This window comes from Otolemur garnettii, unplaced genomic scaffold (genome assembly GCF_000181295.1).
Source record: "Otolemur garnettii isolate 467f Iridium unplaced genomic scaffold, OtoGar3 scaffold00051, whole genome shotgun sequence".
NCBI classification, from domain to species: Eukaryota; Metazoa; Chordata; class Mammalia; order Primates; family Galagidae; genus Otolemur; species Otolemur garnettii.
In genome coordinates this window covers 8,164,774-8,186,540 of record NW_003852446.1, presented here as the reverse complement: position 1 = coordinate 8,186,540, position 21,767 = coordinate 8,164,774, and positions in this window count along the sequence as shown.

The following is a 21,767-nucleotide window of genomic DNA, read 5'->3' as shown; positions in this document are numbered from 1 at the left end:
ACTAAAAGTAGTCCTTCCATTTGATCCTGCAATCTCCTTGCTAGGTATCTACCCAGAGGAAAAAAAATTATTTTACCATAAAGATATTTGCAGTAGAATGTTTTTCACAGCTCAATTCACAATAACCAAGATGTGCCAAGTGCACATCAATACATGAATGGATCAGTAAGCCGTGGCATATATATACCATGGGATACTCTTCAGCCATAAAAAGATGGAGTCTTTATATGTTTTGTATAACTTGGATGGAGTTGGAAAACATTGTCCCTTGTAAAGTATCACAAGAATGGAAAAGCAAGTATTTAATATACTCAACACTAATACGAAATCAGTAGACAGACAAATACCCACATAAGAGAAAAACACAATTAAACTCAAGTGGAGGGTAGGGAGGAGTAGAAAGCGGGGTTAGTGTGCTTTCACCTAACAGGCACAGTGTAAGAACTATGTTACACCTCCTGGGTGAGAGGCATAACTACAACTTGGACTTTACCTAACAAACACGAACAATGTAACCTGTTCATCTGTACCTTCATATTAGTCTGAAATAAAAAAAATTCAATGGCTTAAAACAGCAATCATTTATTCTCAGAGATTTGTAGTTGGCTTGGGCTCTGCTCTGTGGACTCCTGGCAAAAGGTTTGGATACCAGAAAGGGTGAAGCATTGGAGCCAGTGATACAGTATTCTATATTACTACATGAAGATCTTTAATTTTCAATAAAAATTTTAGGAAGCTTGTTGTTGGTGAAGTGTGAATGTAAGAGCATATTGTCCTAGTGAATCACCTTGATTACATATCAAAGTAAACCAAGAGTTTGGGGAACATTATTGCCTGGAATATAAAGTTTTGCCTGGAGTATAAATTCCTCTGCCTGCTTCATTATTTTTCTATACATTTATAGATAAATTTGGAAATAATTGAGATCTAATGAATATTATATCTTTCTACTCATGAACACAGTATATCCCTTAAGTGAGGTTTTCATTGTCTTTTGTTTTTAATTTTAGATTTTATTTGAAACTCAATTATATAGAATTCCCTCTGTCTCCCCCCAAAGGAGAATTTTGATTATTTGGAGATGTAAATAATTCCACTCTTTATACCCAAATTGAGACATAAGATCCCTTGGGTAAACAAGCTGTCTAAATTCTGTAGCTTTGGTTTGAGTGAACTGCAGAATATGGAAACTTCAAATCTCAGATTTTGACAACTAAGTCTAAACTTCAATCTCATTTCCAATACTTACCCTACCTCAAATTACAATTGACAGCATTAAGGATGATAGATAAATGCCTGAAAATGCAAAGTGAGTAGTCAACTCAAGTGGAGTGATGATTTTCGATCTTACATGATTAGCTCCAGAACTTACTCATCATTTATACTTCCTTATCAATATACAGTGCCTTACACAATCCCCATTCTTTCTTAGGTGATAAATTCCCCTACCTAGTTCTCTATCTTTCTGCCAACCCAGATTAACATTTTAAGGTCAGATTAGGTATAAGATTGCAAACATCTAAAAATAAACTGAAGAATAAAAATAGTCACATCCTTTAGACTTCCATAATCAAATCTGAAAGCTAACATGGAACTCAGCCTATTTCTAGAAGTTTTTGATATATCTCAAGGTCAATTTACGATATTTACCTCTATACCGTGTTGACTATAGGATGCTGGTGGCTATCGGGTGGCTGAGGGTCTGAATCCCTTAGGAAATGAGAAGTGGCTGCCATGCTGTCTAGCAATATGAGTTTGTATTTTTACCCAGTAAGTGAAAGAACATAATTATGACCCCTAGGAACCCAACTTTTTCAAGTATAAAGTCTATATTCTATCCCAACATTGAGATAATGAACCTGTTCCACATCACAAACCATACAAGGGGAGGGAGAAGTCAACAATCAGTGATGTGGCAATTTTGCATGGTGTCATCCAAGATCTCTTCAACAGTAGAGGATTTTGAAGTATTCCTTGTAAGGCTGGTCCAGTGTGGTGACTGTTTTAGGCCATCTCAGTCAGTGTTCTGGAAAAAGCTATTCCCCAGAAATAGTGCCAAGGGAGAAATATTCAGTGATTCAGCAACCCAGGGGCATGGAACTATTCTGGGAAGTAAGGGAGTATCCACAATTTATAGCAGAGCTAATAGGAGCCACCCTCAAGAGTAGCATATGAGGACTCCCTATGCTAGGACCTTCTGTGTCTCAAAGGTCTTAGAAAATGTGACTCACCAGAGATATTGATAGAAAAAGCCACTTAAATTAGAGAGCCGCCTAAAAATTATGGATACTTAACGAACTGCTTATGGAGAGTAGTTCACTGACAGGAACTATCACCAGAATATTTTTGGCAAGGACCATTCTTGGGAACATAAAATGTCTTTGAACTCTGTAAACTCAAGGTCTGTGGTCTTCTCTGGCATCATAACATCTGTTATTAACTTCTGTCATGCACAAGGAGGTTTGATCTTTATATTGGCCTATCAATAGAGTTCACATTAAGGAAGAAGAATAACAAAGTTTTCCCACTAAAACAGCAAGAACCTACTTAGAATTGGAAGTTCCTAAACTTTGCATGTGGACTAACCGGTTATACTGACCTTGAATGCTAACCTATATTTTAGGGCCCAGTTGAGTCTGAGAATAAAGGTTTATATAAAGATGGACATTTCATGGCCCTACAAAATGGACTTGTCTTTTTCTGTTTCTTTTAGTTTTTAAGGTTTTCATTGAAATGCGCTTTTCACAGTAGACAGAGTATATCAGCTGCATACTAATATTCAGCTTAATGTTATGAGAGGCAGTTGAGTGGAAGATGATAGCTGTAGTTAGAGAAATTCACTTTGATAAATGTGGATGTCGCTAATGTAAATTTAATTGGAATTGATGAATTTTCGGAACGTGGTGTCTTGCCTGACTCTAACAGAACATGTAGAAAAATAAGAATTTTATAATACAAGAAGGATATTTTGTTCTTTTTTAAATTTCTCATATACCATTTGTTTTTAAATAGAAACTAATGTATGTTCTGGGTCTATAACATAAGACATTTCCTGCTGTCCATGTTATATAGCTTATAACCATGACCAATCTATTAACTGTGGTATTGTTTCCACAAAGATTATATATAAAGATCAAAAGTTGTTCTCATAAAATCTCATAGCATTCAAGTTTGTTCAGTCTTTAAATGTATATGGCAGAGATCACCCAGGTAAACTTGGAACATGTTAAACCTCTGGGCACCTCTCAATCTATCCTTGGAATGTGAGTAACCTGTACCTTCATAGAGAGCTGGCATTTTTCAACCTTCATATTTAAAAAACTCTGAATGCAATTTTCATAGCATACCAAAAAAATGCTTGAGTTCAAATGTATTGTTTTTATACTTTCTGGATTTCTGACTTCAGGCACAAATGGCCAGAGTATGTGGATACTAGTTATTAAACTATGGTTATCTATGGGAAAGTAAATTCAAGTTCCATTCCCCAAATACATCAACACCAACTGGAATAGGAGAACACACTCATCTTTTCCCCTGTTTTAAGCCTCATATGATGGCTTCCAGATCTTTGATACAGACTAAAGAAGAGTAAATTGTAGAAAAACAAGAGGCTAGGATAGGAGCAACAAGAGTTGGGAAGAGAAGAGTAAGACAGGATAGGAAGTAGGAAGCTGAAATGAACAGGTGGGCTTATAAGCACTGATGAAAAGAAATAAGGGCTGGTAATTGATAGAATCAAGTTACTGACCCACCCAGGAAAGTATGTCCCTCCCAGGAAATAGTAAACAGACCAATCCAGACCTCCCTAACCTTGCCCTACCTACCTGCCCAGGTTAAAGCTATGGACAGACCAATCCTGGCTGCCCCAACCCTTTAAATCCCTGTTGGCCACAGCCCACATGTGGGTTTCTCCCTAGTCAGGAATCTCACCCCACCTGCACCCCAGGTAGAATAAAAGCCACTTTGATCAGGAATTAGATCTCTGCCTTCCAGTCATTTCGCACCTCGGAATGATTTTTATCTTTGGGTCCAGAACCTTTCAGTAATCAAGGAGAATCTTCCCTTTATTTTACCATCTGATCTTTCCCCTTAATCATCACTACTTGTACTTTTGCAACTACAGGATCATATTGACACGTACCAGACTTAGATAATTTATGTGGGGATTCACTACCCTGGAAGAAAGGACACTCCTACTCTAGTGAGATCACCTGAGCAAGGGAAAAGGTTGGTTTTGAGCATTCCTCTTTTCTCTTTAAAACTAAACCCTCCCATGGGCAGTGCCTGTGGCTCAAAGGAGTAGGGCGCCAGCCCCGTATGCCAGAGGTAGCAGGTTCAAACCCAGCCCCAGCCAAAAAAAAAAAAAAAAGAAAGAAAGAAAGAAAACTTAAAAAAACAAACAAACAAACACCTAAATCCTCCCTTAGGCAGCACCTGTGGCTCCATGAGTAACGTGCCGGCCCTATATACTGAGAATGGTGGGCTCAAACCTGGACCCTGGCCAGGCGTTGTGGTAGGCACCTGTAGTCCCAGCTACTCGGGAGGCTGAGGCAAGAGAATTTGTGATGCTCTAAGCTGTCAAGCAATACATTATGGCAATTACTCGCATCTCTCTAAATGCATTTCATACATGAACATAAACCCAGACTACTGCTTTTTGTTCTTTTCCTTTATGTGAATTCTAAACATCTAGAGTTATTTATGTTTGGCTAGGATGAATTATTAACTCCCTCTTAAAACCACGATATTAATTTTCTTGAATATTCAATTATTAAAACAATATTCTGTGTAACAACTGACCACAAAAATCTTGGTCACATAGAATGTTAAGCATTTATTTCTCATATTCTCACATGTGTAAAGGTAGGCTAGAGGTCAGCTGGACAAAACTAAGCTTGACTTTTGTGATTTAGCTAGGACAGCTCTGCCCCATATGTATTTCATTCACCTCCTGAGATCAGCAGGCGTGTTTCCTTATGGTAATGGTAGAGATGCAAGAGCATAAGCCCAGTCATAAGAAAGCATGTCTAGCCTTTAGTCACATGACTTCTGCCATCATTCCATTGGTCAAAACAAGTCATGTGATCTTGCCCAATGTCAAGATGTAAAGAAATCAAATTTACTCTTGGAAGAGTGGCATAGAAAATGGCCTGGAACCAGACAGGAATGAAGAATCGGGGCTACTAATGAAATCTACCATATCATGTAAACTCCAATATGACACATTTCCTCCATTTATCTTTTTTCCTGATGTACATGCATACATATGTACACACAAATATATGCACATACATATACAACATCTTTCATTAAATGGTAGTGTTTTCTTTAAAGGAAGGGTAATTTTTCTTAACTAAACAAACATACAACTTTGAGAGTAAACCAATTGGAAAGGGAGGAAAGCAATAGCAGACAAACTAGCCAGATAACCTGAATTAATTTTTTGTGATCAGGATTCTCCATTCCTTCTCTCTCATCTTTCTCTTTCTCTCTCTCACACATACAAGTGTGTGCACGCACACATACACACACACACGCACAGGCTTCTTTGAAGCTGTAGTTTATAAGAATAGCATACTTAAAAGTATTCAAATATCCTTCTTGGATAAAACATTTTCAGTAGTTTCTTTGAATATATCAGTCACAAAGATAATCCTCTTTCTTTTTACAAAAAAAAAAATCATAAAGTGAATTTCAGTTGTTGTAGAGATGGCACTGGGAAATTGCTTTGAATAAATCAGCAACATAGAAGGGGAAAACCCCACACACTCAGTAGGCATATCTTTCTCAGGATCCTATGTCTTGCAAAGAGATAGATAAGTAAATGCCTCTAAGGGAATCTTGGTCCAGCCTTCCTCAGGTACCTGAGTCACTCTTTAACATCACCAGTGTGACACTTTCAATTTTTCAGAACTCAGATAAATCAGCAAGCCTCACAGTTATGAGTATCATACTGCGTTCTGCAACACTGCCAAATCTCACCACCCTCCTCAGCCCAATCACAGAAAGCAGAAGTTACTCATCAAATGATTTTCTCTCCTTTAACCCTGACTTTCAGGCATTGCTTATCTTGTCTCTCAGTGAATCGCCTCTGCATTCTAGTCTCTTTTCCTTACATGGGTCCTCCTCACCATTTCTTGGACGATTGAGAACAATTCATATAAAGAATTTCTTTTTTCTCCCTTCTTTAATCTACTCCATCCTGTATGCTATTCCCATACTCTAATCAACTTCTCTTCCAAAAACACATATACATACATAATCCCAAGGCCATCTATGGTTTTGCACATCCTTGCTTTATTTTAAATTCTTCCTTTTTGCCTGTTTGAATCTCTAAAACCTCCATCCCTTCCACATATGCTTACACTCTAGGGTGAGCAACTCATCCCAGTTTTCCTGGACTGTCTAGGTTTTCGCAGTGAAACTTCTGAGTCAGTTCTAGGCAAACCTGGAGGGTTGGGTCCCCTAACTCTCACACACCATATAATTTATTTAATGAATACTTATCTACAACCCAATATGTGCCAGGTATTTTTTTTTTGAATACTGGAGACCTACCAGTAAACAAAACAAAACAAAAAAAGCTCTATGATTATAAGGCTCAATTCTAATAGTAAGGGACATATTAAGAAAATAAGGGATATATAAATATGTCAGTAGTGATAAGGACCATGAAGAAAAATAAAGCAAAGGAAAGAGTGAAGTGAGTGGAAACTATTTTTACAGGGGAAGAAGAAAGTTCTCTCTGATAAAGTAATACAAATAAGTACATTCTAGCTTGCCTATCTCCTCTGGTGCCCTGAAATACTCAATTCATTGATTCATGCATTCATACCACAAATTTTAATTTAACACCCTACTATCCACTAGACCTGGTGGTAAAGGAGTGAATGAAACTCAGATACTTCGTATTGTAATGGGTCTTAGAGGCAAGAAAGACTTGAATCAACAATCTCAGAAACACATTTACAATTGCAAATTGCGATAAGTGCTAAGAAGGAACTGAATAGGGCATAATGGGTATTTAACCGACAGGATCTAATTTTGATTCAAGTTTTAAGGAAACTTTTAGAAGAATTAATGTTTGATTCCAAAACGACTCCTAGAATTAGCCAGTGAAGGTGAGTTGGCGAGAGAAAACATTTTTTGCAAAGGGAACACGTGAAGCGCTGAGGAAGGGAAAGAAAAGGTTATTCTAGGAGAGAAAAAAGCCCATTTGTCTGGAGCGCAGCCAGTGATCGGAGTGGAGGGTGGAAAATGTGGAGGAGAGACTAGATCAGGGTTGTCTTTATAGTCCAGAAAATCTTGATCTGGGCTGCAAGTTGGAATCACTGAAAATTTTGTGAAATCCTGATGACCGGTTTCTTCCCCAAATATTTTGGTTTGGGCATGAAGTTTAGTTTCTCCAGCTGATTTGGATACACAGCCAAAGTTGAGATCCCCTACTCTAGACTGAAAATTTTATTATTTCCCCCCAAATATATCCTTTCCGCTGTTTCTCAGACAGGAAAAAACTTCACGCTGTTTTTTACTTACTAAAGCCACACGTTTCCCCCAGGTTCAAGGGCTATCTTTTCTTTGAAATTATTTTCCCCTTCTCCAGTTGAAGATAGCCTCTCATTTCTCGTTGCCCTTTGATGTTTTGTTTAGATACCGCATTAAAGAGCATCAGAAACTAACATTCTAATTAGCTTTGCAGACGATTTTGAAGTGGCCTTTTCACCCATCAATTCCTTTGTTCTTCTTTGCCTCATTTGCATCCTCCTCTCCACCTCTCAAGAACTCAGTATATAGATTTGACCAGAGCAGATACTAGGGATGAGTTTATTAAATTGAATAGACTACCACCTTAAGAGCAGACAAATTCACAAGACAGTACCGCATCTCTAAATCTTGGATTTACATTCACGAGGATGAATAAGCTTACATCCACTCTCATTACTTGGCTGGCTTTGAGATAAGCACAGGCAAAAGTAATTGTCATTTTTGATTTAGTGTTCTAAGCCGAGATGAAAAAAAAGATGGTGTTCTGCAGGCTTTAAATTTGGTCTTACTTTAATGGTTTTATTTTCCATTATAACTTTTTAAAAGTTAAGAGTAAATATGCCGAACTCTTCTTTATTTGTATTTTTCTTATGAGCCATATATCTAAAGAGTGTTTATTTGCTCTGGATGTTCCTGCATTGGGATCATCTTTAGTTAGTGCCTCTGATCTTGTTGGAGGTAGAATCCATTTTTATTTTTTAATCCAGAATTATGTCTTTGATAGTGAATTACCAAAAAAGGAATAGATAAAACCTGAACTATCTAGAGGGCATTTCCCTGGCCTGCTCTGTGGAGTTAGCCCAATATCAGGCCAGGTTATAAATCCTGCCTTTTTTTATGGACTTCTCATTTTTTCTTCCTATAGTTGATGAAAAACAGAATCACTGAAATGAAAACTCAGCTAAATGTTTTATGTCAAGATTCTTGCATGAAAGTTAAACATATATCATTAACTCAGTAATCTGCAGACATGGATGTGGAGAGGAAGGCAGAATATTTCCATTCTGAAATGTCTGTATCAATTTGAGTACCTCTGATGGGAAATAGAATAAAAAAAAGTAAAGTCAAATAGATTTAAACAGTAGGGAAAGATTTTACTTCACTAACCAAGAAGACCAGAGGTAGGGCAGGTTAATTCATAGGCTCAATAAGGATTCAGATTTTTCCACTTTTGGTTTTGCCATCCTTCCTTTTTTCAAGGTCTTCAGGCTAATTCTTCTTTAGTAAGGTAACTGCCTCATTTCTAGGCATCAGAGCCAAACACAGCAAGGTCTAGAGAAGCATTTCTTGATCTTTGGTCTCCTTTTCATAAAGGAAGAAAACACTTTTCCAAACGTTTTACCCTTCCCCACTCAGAAGACTTCCTCTCATCATTTCGTTGGCTGGAATTATGCAACAAATCCATATACAAAGCAAAACAGAAAGAAAAAAGGTGCTACTACGGGTTCGGTCCAGTGAAGAACCATCTTTTGGGGCTGGTTCCTGAAACACAGGACCCCATGGAAGCAGCTAGATGATGGGATAAAACTGATAAAGAGTAAAAGAATAAGAACAGATGAAGGGAATCAATTACCAGTGTCTGCTCTAACTGGCATGAGGTTCAAAAGAACTGAGTGGAGACCATTATATTTTGTATTTAAATGAGAAGATTTTAAATTGAAATTAGAGGCTTTAGAAAAGCTATTTTAAAATTTCATTGATTTCAAAATTTCAAAAATGCAAGGAAAAACTTCCATAAAGAAAACAGCTTTCAAACTTGTCAAAGTATAGATGTTAAATATGTGCCGTTTTGTATATTAATTATACCTCAATCAAGCCATTAACAATTGGAAACTTGGTCCTTTTCCAGAGGATTTTAAAACATCAGGCCTTAATCAAATAAACAAAACTTTTAACAGTAGACTCTTGGTTCCCTTTCTCCTGCTACAGTTGTTTCTCATATAGAGAGAAATTCTAGCATTGTGGGCATTTTTACATTATGAATGTCTGCAATGGGAACATTTGATATTAATGGGAAGGGTGGGTTGAAGCAGGACTGGTTGAAGCAGGACCCATAGCTCAGTGGGTAGGGTGCCAGCCATAAACACCGAGGCTGGTGTGGTCCAGCCTGGCCTGGGCCTGCTAAACAACAATGACAAAAAAATAGCCAAGTGTTGTGGTGGGCGCCTGTAGTCCCAGTTACTTGAGAGGCTGAGGCAAGAAAATCACTTCCGCCCAATTGTTTGAGGTTGCTGTGAGCTGTGACGTCATAGCACTCTACCGAGGGTGACACAATGAGACTTTGCCTCAAAAAAAAAAAAAAAGTGTTGGTGAGAAGGAATCAGGATTTGAAGGTGGGGTTTGGATTAGGGTGAATACACTTCTAGCATTGGACAGGACTGACTCAGGCTGGAATCTAAAATTGTGGGGAAGGAAAGGAGGGGGAACGGTTAATTGGACTGTGAAGCTGTGGGAGGAGGCAGTGAATTTTGTATTGAATAGTTTACTTATTAGGAAGGGGCTACGATCAGCTAGACTGGTAGGTCTATAAAATCTTGAGATAGAAAAAGCCCAGCTTCCATCCCCAGAGGACACTATCACGTAGTGAGAAGTTGGTTAATTTGCACGAGGAACATCAAATAACTGTGATGCTCTGGCATCTCATAAAGTTAAGCATCCTAGTGCAGAGGTAGCTGGACAACTTGGTGTGAGCAGCAGTGCCCAGGGAGAGACCAATGGTCAAGAATGGCCACTCTATGGCTCATCAGAAGCTCAAGTCATTGTCATTGTCTGTGAGTGTGTGATTTAACATTATGATGTCATAGATGGAATTCAATGTAAAAACTTAAATAATTACTTTAAAATTTACTTTTAGAAAAGAACTTGCATCTTCAGATAAGCTATTCAATTAATATATTTCCTTCTTTCTGAGGAAGAAAATTATATAATAGATTTTTTCTCTTTTAAACACTGGTTGAGCAGAAGATAAAGTCAAACTTTAAGCTTCACAACAAATGATACTTTTCTTGTATTTTAAAGGTTTCTCTGATTTGTTTATATTTTTAATACTTTCTGGTTGAACTTTCATTTTAATTAAACATTTTATTTTGGGCCAGGTGCAGTGGCTCATGCCTATAATCCTAGCACTTGGGAGGCCAAGGCTGGTGGATTGCCTGAGCTCACAAATTCGAGACCAGCCTGAGCTAGAGCAAGACCTTGTCTCTAAAAAATAGCTGAGCGTTGTGATGGGCACCTGTAGTCCCAGTTACTCGGGAGGCTGAGACAAGAGAATCATTTGAGCCCAAAAGTTTGAGGTTGCTGTGAGCTATGACACCACAGCACTCTACCATGGATGACAAAATGAGACTCTGCCTCAAATAAATAAATAAATAAATAAATAAACATATTATTTTAAGAAAATTATAGATCAATATACAACTGTAGGAAATAGTGCAGAGATATTATTTGTCTTATTTACCCAATTTTTTTTTTGAGACAGAGTCTCACTATGTCGCCCTCGGTAGAGTGTTATGGTGTCACAGCTCACAGCAACCTCAAACTCTTGGGCTTAAGCGATTCTCTTGCCTCAGCCTCCCAAGTAGCTGGGACTACAGGCACCTGCCACAATGTCCGGCTAGTTTTTGGTTGCAGTTGTCATTGTTGTTTCCCTGGCCCAGGCCATGTTTGAATCTGCCACTCTACCTAGTGAGCTATGGGCGCTGCCCCGTACTCAGTCTTCATTAGCAACATCTTTCAAAACCATAACACAGTATCACAACTAGGATGCTGACACAGGCAAGATACTGAACATTTATTTCCATAGTAACAAGAATCTCTCCTGTTGCTCTTTTAGCCACTCCCACTTTCCTCCCACCTCCCAACGTCTTCTAAAGCCCTGGTAATCACTAATCCATTCTCCATTTCTATAATTTATAACTTTAAAAATATATAAACGTACTATACATTACATAACCTTTCAGGATTACTTTTTTTTTTTTTGCAGTTTTTGGCCAGGGCTGGGTTTGAACCTGCCACCTCCGGTATATGGGGCCGGCACCCTACTCCTTTGAGCCACAGGCACCGCCCAAGGATTACCTTTTTTCATAGAACAAGACTCTTAAAGAATTATGGTGAATCAGGTAGGTTCCCCCATAAATCACTAGTTTGTTCCTTTTTATCACTGAGCAGTATCCCAAGGTCGTATGGATGTACCTTTCACCCCTTCAAAAATATCTGTGTTATTTCCAGTTCTTGCCTATTACAAAGAAAGGAGTGAAGCTGATACAAACATTCATATACAGGGTTTTGGTTTTGGTTTTTGGTCCAAAAACTGTAACTGTGTTTATCTGTTAAGTTTTAATTGCTGTAAAAATTGTGTATATGTATGGCATACAATAGAATTTAAAATATATATACATTATAAAATGGCTAAATCAAGGTAATTACCACATGCATTACCTCACATACTTACCCTTTTCTGTATGTGGTGAGAACATTCAAAATTTAATCTATTGGCAATTTTTCAATATATAGTATATTGTTTTCAACTATAGTTTCCATGTTGTACAATAGTTTGAGCTTTTCCCTTCTAACTGAAACTTAATGTCCTTTGACCACTGTGAGCCCTTGGTAACCACCATTCTCTCTGCACTTATGAGTTCAACTTTTTTAGATTCTGCATGTGAGATTGCACAGTATTTGTTTTGGCTTATTTCCCTTTATGTAATGTCCTCCAGGTTCAGGTTGTGACAAATGACAGGATTTTCTTTTTAAAGCCTGAATAGTATTTCCTTATGTATTATATATATTTTTATATGAACATAAGTCTTCATTTGCTTGGCATCAATACCCAGCACTGTGATTTCTGGGTCATGTGATAGTGGCAGGTTTAATTCTTTCAGAATTAAGATAAGATGCTTTCCAAAGTGGATAGAGCATTGTACACTTCTACTGTCAATGGGCTATCTAGCTTTCCCTCTTTCTAATGTATATATTTAGTGCTATAACTTTCCTTCTCAGCACTCCTTTTGCTGTGTCTTGCAAGTTTTGTTATGTTGTATTTTCATTTCCATTTTCCTTTTATTTCCCTGACTTCTCTTCTTTGACCTATTTATTATTTACAAGTATGTTGCTCAGCTTCCAAGTGTTTGTAGATTTTCTTATTATTTTTATATCATTAATTTCTGGTTGGATTCATTGTTGGAGAATATACCCTATATGATTTCAATTGTTTTGGACTTGTTGAGGTTGGTTTTGTAGCTCAGAATGTGTTCTATTCTAGTATGTGTTCTGTGGGTACTTGAAAAAAAAATGTGTATTATGCCATTGTTGAATGAACTGTTCTATACATGTTGATTAGATCTTGTTAGTTGATGGCGTTGCTGAGTTTTTCCGTATTCTGTTTACTTGTTCTGTCAGTTGTTGAAAGAGGGTGTTAAAAGCTACAAATATAATTGTGGATTTACCTATTTTTCCTTTCAGTTCTATTAGATTTTTCTTCACAAATTTGCAGCTCATCTATTTGGTACATACACTGTAGGATTACAATGTCATGGTGGATTGACACTATTCACATTATATGATATAATGTCCCTGTCACTGGTAATTTTCTTTGCTCTGAGATATATATTATCTGATATTAATATTGCTGCTCCTCTCTTTGCTTTGATTATGGTCTTCATGGTATATAATTTTCCATCCTTTTATTATCAATCTGCCATTATCATTGTACATTATTTGAAGTAATATTTTATATACAACATATATATAGGTCATATTTTAATGAAATCTGCTAATCTCTAATTTGGTACATTTAGACCACTGACAATATAATTGCTAATATGTTAGGGCTGAGCCTTATTTTTTGCTGTTTTTTCTCTTTGGTTTCACTTCGTTCTTTTAATTTTTCTGCTCTCTTGTAAGTACACAGACTTTTTTAGAAGTCCATTTTGATTTATCTGTATTGTTCTCTCTGTATGTCTATATAGCCTTATGTAGATTTTTAGTGGTTGAGAGATATATACACATAAACACATACATATAAAATCTCGTAACAGTTACTGGTGCCATCATTTTATCAGTTTGAGTGAAGTATGGAAGCCTTACCACTCTTAGATCCCTTTACCTCCATAATTTATAATATAGTTGTGTTAAATGTTGCCTCCACATACATTTAGAATCACATCATATGATGTTATAATTTTTTGCTTTAACCATCAAATATAATTTTGAAAACTCAAGAGGACATGAAAAGCCTATTGTGTTTACCCATACTTTTGCTTGCTATATTCTTTCTTCCTTCCATGTATCCAATAGTTCCTTCTTCTATTACTTCCTTTCTGCTTAGAGAACTTCCTATTGACATTCTTTTAGAGTGGTTCTGCTTGCCACTAATTTATCTAGCTTTCCTTCATCTGAAAATATTTTGATTTTTATTTCATTCCTAAAGGATGTTTGCACAGAGTATAGGATTCTGGGTTAACAGTACTTTTATTAGAGTACTTGAAAAACATTGTACTACTTCCTTCTAGACTACATGATTTTTGATGAGAAATCTGTTGTCATACAAAGTGCTTTTCCCCTTATAGGTAAGGAACTGTTATTTCTCAAACTGATTTCAAGATTTCTTTATTCATCTTTAGTATTTCAGAATTTCATCATTATGCATCTCAACATGGACTTTTTTGAGTTTCAGATTTGCTTGGATTATTTAATCAATGGATTTGTGTCTCTTGTCAAATGTGAGAATTTTAAGCCATTATTTCTTCGAGTACTGTTTCAGCCCTGCTCTCTTTCTTATCTCTGTCCTGTTTATTCTAACATGAACATTAAATATATTATTTTGAATTCCATTACACATATTATTTATTTTTATAATTAAACAATTCAATTTGGGGTAAGTACATATAGATATTATACACAGATATATTTAGTATTTCAAATATAGAATTGTATCCCATCTTAGAATGTGTTCAGTGTGTTACATTTGGCTCAGCGCCTGTGGCTCAAGTGACTAAGGCACCAGCCACATACACCTGAGCTGGCAGCTTTGAATCCAGCCTGGGCCCACCAAACAATAATGACGGCTACAACCAAAAAATAGCCGGGCATTCATTGTGGTGGGCGACAGTAGTCCCAGCTACTTGGGAGGCGGAGGCAGGAGAATCGCTGGAGCCCAGGAGTTTGAGGTTGCTGTGAGCTGTGATGCCATGGCACTCTACCCAGGTCGACAGCTTGAGGCTCTGTCTCAAAAAAAAAAAAAAAAGAAAGAGAGAGAGAGTTACAACATTTCATGATTTCAAAATTAATTTTAAAATTTTATAATTTTTTAAATGACCTTGAATTCTGAGATCAATCTGATAACTTATCCAGAAAATCAAGGTTGGCAAGCAGCACAAAACTGTTTAATGTTTCACAAAAGAGATTTTCTGTATTTTGAACTAATTTATTTTGCCAATATGGCTTTCAGTAAGTGATGTTTAATATGGGTTACATTTTGATACCAATTTATTTTGAAATAATTTAAAATAAACAAAACCTGCTTAGAAATATTTAATGAATGGTTAGATAATGGCCTCTGCAAATGTCCAAAATAATAGTTTAGTTTGGGGATTTGACAAAATATAAAAGGAATTACTTGTAAAAAGATACAATTGGTATAATTTAAGTAATGAAGGTAATATTCATTTTGAAGACAAACTTACTACTAATACTAACAAAAGTTGATCTACTTAGAATCCAAAAATAAAACAAAAATGGGGTCAAATATGGGCGGCACCTGTGGCTCAAGGAATAGGGTGCCAGCCCCACCATAAACCAGAGGTGGTAGGTTCATACCCAGCCCCGGCCAAAAACTGCAACCAAAAAAAAAAGGGGGGGTGTCAAATAATCTGTTAGTATTAGGTTGCAATCAGAGATAAACTAACATTCATAAGTACCCAAAACTGATTCAAATCAGTAGATAGTGATTCCTTCCATTGGAGGCAAAGAGCCTATTAGAGTAGATGTAATACTTGGTTACTATATAAACTCTATCAGGAAAATTTCCAAGCAAAAGTATATGTAATTATCACAGAGCTATAATAATAAAAAAATGTGGTACTGGCATAAAGGTGCAGATATAGGCCAGTGGAATAAAATAGAAGGCCCCCAAGTAAATCATTGCATACAAAATGGTTTTTGACAAGACTACCAAGATCATTCAATGCAGAAAGAATGGTCTTTTCAACAAATAGTGTTGGGAAAATTGGCTTTCCCCATGCAAAAGGATAAAGTTGGGCCTTTAACTTATACCAAATATACAAAAATTAACTCCAAGTAGATCAAAGACCTAAAGATAAGAGCCATAACTCTAAAGCTCTTAGGAAAAAAACACAGGGGAATATGTTTGATTTGGCAGTGATTTCCTGGATTTAACATTGAAATTATAGGCAACAAAAGACAAAATAGATCAATTGTACCAATAAAATAAAAATCTTTTATGTATCAAATGAAAAGGCAACCTATGGTATGGTAAAATATTTGCAAATCATATAGATGATAAGGGATTAATAACTAAATTTATAAAGAACTCCAACAACTCAAGAAGAAAAAAAGCAAATGACCAGATGAAAAAAAAAAATGGGCAAAGAACTTGGGTAGACATTTTTCCAAAAAATATATACATATGTCTAGCAAGTACATGAAAAGATGCTCAATAGCACTGTCATTAGGTAAATGCAAATCAAAAACACAATCAGCTACCACCTCATACCCATTGGGATGGCTGATCTCCAAAAAAGAAAATATGTTGGTAAAGATGTAAACAAATTGGAACCTTTGTGCATTGTTACATTATGGGGATGTAAAATGGTGCAGCCACTATACATAACATTATGGCAGTTCCCCAGATAACACACACACATATGAATAGAATTACCCTTTGGTTCAGCAACTTTACTTTTGGGGATATTCCTAAAAGAATTGAAAGCAGAGTCTCAAGGAGAGATTTGTACAATTGTGTTCACAGCAACATTATACATAAGAGCCTGAAGCTGGAAGCAATAGAAATGTCTATTGAGAGATAAAGAGATAAACAAAATGTGATGTATACCAGGACTGTCCATAAAGTATCCAGGCATCGTTAATACTATTTCATATTACTTGGCTAGATACTTGCCAGACAGCTCTTGCTATACCGTAAAATGTGGTATATGCCTTTAAAAGGGTTATCTATGAAGGACATAGATAATTACATTATGACTCTGCTTACATAAGGTACCTGGAATAGTCAAATTCATAGAGACAAAAAGTCAAATGGTAGCTTCCAGGAGCTGGGAGTAGTGGGGGAGTTGGAAGCTGTTGTTTAAGGGGTATCAAGTTTTAGTTTTGTAAGATGAAAAGAGTTCTGGTGATACATTGTACAACAATGTGAATGAACTTAATACTGAATTGTATGGCTAGATGTGGGTAAGATGGTAAACTTTGTGTTATGTGTATTTTGCCAAAGTTAATTTTTTTTAAGTATGAATCTTTTAATTAGAGACAGGTAGGCTTTCTTTGCAAAGTTGAGTCTGATGATAAAAACAAAATCAGAATTAAGATATATCACTCTTTCCGCTAGCTTATGATAAGTTTCAGATCTGAAAATTAGCCAGAATATGTGGTAGAATTATTGTTTTTATTTTAACTATGAATGCAGTCTTTTCAGTGATGCTCCAAGGCCCAAATCAATTAACATTTCCTCTGATTCCCATCCCAGAAGAATTCATTTTTTTGTAGTAGAATTCTGTATGTATTGCTAGACTAATCCAGTTAGTTGTGTATGTGTCTGCCTCTAGAGTTTAATGTCAAGGATTATCCTTTAGATAATTTTATTTTCTTGCTTCTTAGTATTATGTCAGACACAGAGCAGGCAGGTAATAATAGTTTACTGAATTCATTGAACAAACATTTATTAAGCCTGTACAAGGAACATGTACAAGGAACAAGAGCGACACATTTTTTAATGTTACCTTTATTTAGTACCAGTCAGAATTTTATACAGAAAATAACCTGCAACTTAACCACAATGTTATTATTAACCAATCAGGTTTAATATGCTTTCCTCAGAGGAGGTTTGGTATCTTGTAGAAGACAAAATAATGACTTAGTTTTATGAGAAGAGAATATATAATTTTGGAAATGCAGCCTTCTGAAGGCTATGATTTAGACACAGTCTTCCTGGTATCTTTGAATATATGCCATACTTGGTTTTTGTGAGCCAATGAGAAGAGTAAACAAACCAGAGTGGGAATGGTGGGGAATGAGAAAATAAGACACACCAGAGACAAAGATCACACAAGAGATAAAAGTGATGGGGTCGGGAGGTCTGGCTCAGCTGATGGCTGTAGCCAGCACCAAACCATGTGAACAGCTTTATTTATATAGCACCTAAACTAGGTTGCTATACTAACAATGTTGCAAATAAGCAGGGAAAGTGAGTGGGAATATTTTTGTTTCACAAGGTTGAGGGGAAGTAATAGTATATGGGGGTAAAGATTAACTTTAGGGAGAGAAGGCTATGTGTTTTTAGGCAAAAGATATACAGAAGCTATGCGACGTCTGGCAGAGGGCGCAAAGAGAAAGAACTGTTGTTTTAGGAAGGGAGGAGAAGCAGTTTGGGGATCATTCCTTGAACGCACCTGTCGGACCGTGGGGGTCTTGCCACTTCACAATCTGCACTCCACATCTTCCCCCCTTTTATTTTTTAGTGCCAATTAGTAAACAAATAATTTTAATGGGAGGAGTTGCTTGACTCTAACTCAGCAGAAGAATAACAAGAAACAATAGCCATTATAGCTGTGAAAAGCTTTTCTGGGGTGAATGGCTCACCACAACTTTGAACAAGATCAGTTTCCCCATGAGTCAGCTTCTTTAGTTATCCCCACGTCGGGGGCTTTGTCTTCTGTGACTAGTGGCTTGGTGGTAGATCACTTCGGGTGCCAATCTCAGCTTCTTCATTAATGGCACAGGAAGGTCCATGGCTAACCAACCATTCCAAGGAGCCACTGAGGGCTATCAGCTGCTCTAGCAAAAACACAAATGTATCCTCGCCCCCATATTAGAACAGAGTCAGGCCCTTGCCAAATACCAGTCAAAGGGTGCCTCAGCAATTTCAAGTTGAAATTTAAGCGTGCAGTGAGTGTATTCAACAATTCCTTGGCCTTGAGGATTATATGGAATATCTATTTTGAGAGTGGTGGAGAAGGTGGAACAGAAAGTAAGGAAAGTCTTACTCGTGTAAGCAGGATTGTTACTGGTTTTGATGAAACATGAAATACCCAAAACAGAAAAGGCAGTCAAACAATGGGCTATGACATGTTCTAGCAGAAGCAAAAATGAAACCTGAGTAAGTATCAATAGTAACAAGAACAAAGGAAAGCTTTCCAAAAGAAGGGATACAGGTTACATCCATTTGCCATAAATAACAGGTAGAAGACCATGAGGGTTTACACCAAAATGAGGGGCAAGGAGAGTTTGAGCACAACAAGGACAAGTTTTAGCAATTTGTCGGGCAGCCTCACGGGTAATATGTAATTGTCATCAAAGAGCAGCAGCATTTTGATGATGAACAGCATGGGATAATTCTGCAGAAAAAAAATGTGGTAAAAGAAAGAAAAGATGAGTCCGTTTGTCAGCCAAGGCATTTGCATGGGTAAGTGGACCTGGAAGGGAAGAGTGAGCTCTAAGGTGCCCAACAAAGCATTGTCCTGAATGTGCATGAACAAGTCTCTGTAAGTGAAGAAATTGATTAAAGAGAGATTCATTGGGTGGTGCCAGTGGCTCAGTGAGTAGGGCACTGGCCCCATATACCGAGGATGGTGGGTTCAAACCCATCCCTGGCCAAAGTACAAAAAAATAGCCAGGCGTTGTGGCGGGCGCCTGTAGTCCCAGCTACTCGGGAGGCTGAGGCAAGAGAAATTGCCTAAGCCTAAGAGCTAGAGGTTGCTGTGAGCTGTGACATCACAGCACTCTACCGAGGGTGATAAAGTGAGACTCTGTCTCAAAAAAAAAAAAAAAAAAAAGACAGAGATTCATCAGTAGTATGTCCAATGAGAGCTGTTTCAATAGTGGCCAATACAACTCTGCTCTCTGAGCTGAGGTAAAAGATGCTATCGCAGTAAACACTTCATCCTTAACAACTATAGCAGCAATACCTGAAGTAGAGCCATCAGTAAAAACCTTAGGAACATGAGGAAATGGCTGAGAAACAATAGTGGATTGGAAAAGGAAGGAAATGGTAGAAGCAGACCTAATCTTTTGTGCAGGATAGTGGCAATCAGTTTGTCCAGTAAAATTAGCAAATGTAGTTTGCCACCATGAGGAAGTTTCCCAAAGCTATTGTTGTTGGTCAGAAGACTATGGTACAACACTGAACACAGGATCAGGGCTCAGGAGCTGCCAAAGATGCTTTTGGCCTTTTTGAACCAATGTGGCAATCATGTTATAATAGCGAATTAAAACCTATTTTGGTGTTGTGCTCAAAGGTACCCATTCCAGAGGACCAAGAGATTGCCATATCAAAGCAGTAGGTGTATGAGAAGTAGGAAAAATTAGTAGATGGACAGGAAAATCAGGGTCAACGCCAGTAAGCTATGCCTTTTGCAAAGTGTAGTTGACTTTGTTTAGAACTTCTGTTGCAGCAGGTGTTAAAGAACAAGAAGAGGAAGGGTCATTGGCCCTTTAAGAATATCAAAAAGGGGTTTTAAGTCTCCTGTTGTAAGTTGTAATGAGGGACAGAGCCAATTAATATCTCCCAGCAATTGTTAAAAATCATTCAATGTAGTTAACTTATCAGTACAAATTTGGAGCTTTTTGAGGGCATATCTTATGATTCTCAAGGAGTTGACCCAAATAGGAAATCTTATCTGGGGCTATACATAACCCAAAGGCAGTCAGAGAGTCCTATAATTGGATGAGAATAATGGTTAGCATGGAAGAATCAGGGTGGGCAAGCAAAATGTCATTCATATGAGGAATAATTTGCGCAGTAGGAAATTCTTTAGGAATCGGTGAAATAGCAGCAGCAACAAACTTTTGACATAAGGTAGGGCTATTTGCCATTCCTCGAGGAAGAACTTTCCAATGATATCGAGCAAAAGGCTCTTTAAAGTCAACAGATGGTAGACTGAAAGTGAGGCATTTACAGTCTGTAGGATGTAGGGGAATAGTAAAAAACAAAATCTTTTAAATCTATAATAATTAAAGAAAAATCCCAAGGGATAGCTGTAGGAGATGGAATACCAGGTTGAAGGGATCTCATAAGTTCCAGAGGTTTGTTAATGGCTCTTAGGTCTTACAAGAGCTACCATTTTCCTGATTTTTTCTTAATGACAAAAATAGGAGTATTTCAAGGGCCAGTGTAAAATTCTATATGTCCTTAAGACAATGTTCAGCAACTAAATTCATTGCAGCTTGTAACTTCTCCTGAGTTAGGGGCCACTGGTCTACCCAGACTGGCTCATTAGATAACCAAGTAATATGACCTGCGGTCCTGGAGGTGGCAGGAGTTACCATGGCCCCTAGAGAAAAGAATAACTTTGGCCAGTATGAGAGTGATCAGCGGTCAGTTCTATGGTTGTAGTAATTCCTTGTTGATCCTTACCTGGGCCCATGGAGGGGAGAAAGCCTTGATTCAACATTTGGCTAGGAACAGTTGTATTAGGACTAAACAAAAGGATTCCCATGCTAGAAAGCACATGTCTGCCCTACAAATTAGCTGGAAGGCCTGGAAGGACATAGGGTTGAAATGTGCCAGAGTAGCCTTAATTGTTTTGCCATGATAAAAAGGCAGAGCTCTGGAGTGGGGAGCTGGGTTGGTCAATGCCTTTAAGGTCAGATATGGTTTCCTGATTTGGCCATGACGAGGGTCAATGTTGAACAATGACGGATATGTCAGCTCCAGAGTCTAAAAGGCCTGTAAACTTCTTTTCTTGAATAGATAACTGCATTTCAGGTTGATCTCGATCAATTTGTTGAAGCCAGTAAGCATGACCTGAAGAACCCAAACCTGCAGCACCTACAGGGTGAGAGGGTAAAACAGAAGTGGAACGAAAAGGGAGAAAGAGAAGCTGAGCAATTTTCTTATCAGGAGAAATGGCAACATTGTTCTGAGTAGTATGAGCCATTCCTTTAATCCTTCCCTTACAATCAGAGTCAATCACTCCTGGCAAAACAAAGAAACCTTTCATAGTTTACTGCTGCATCCCCAATGGAGGCCAATT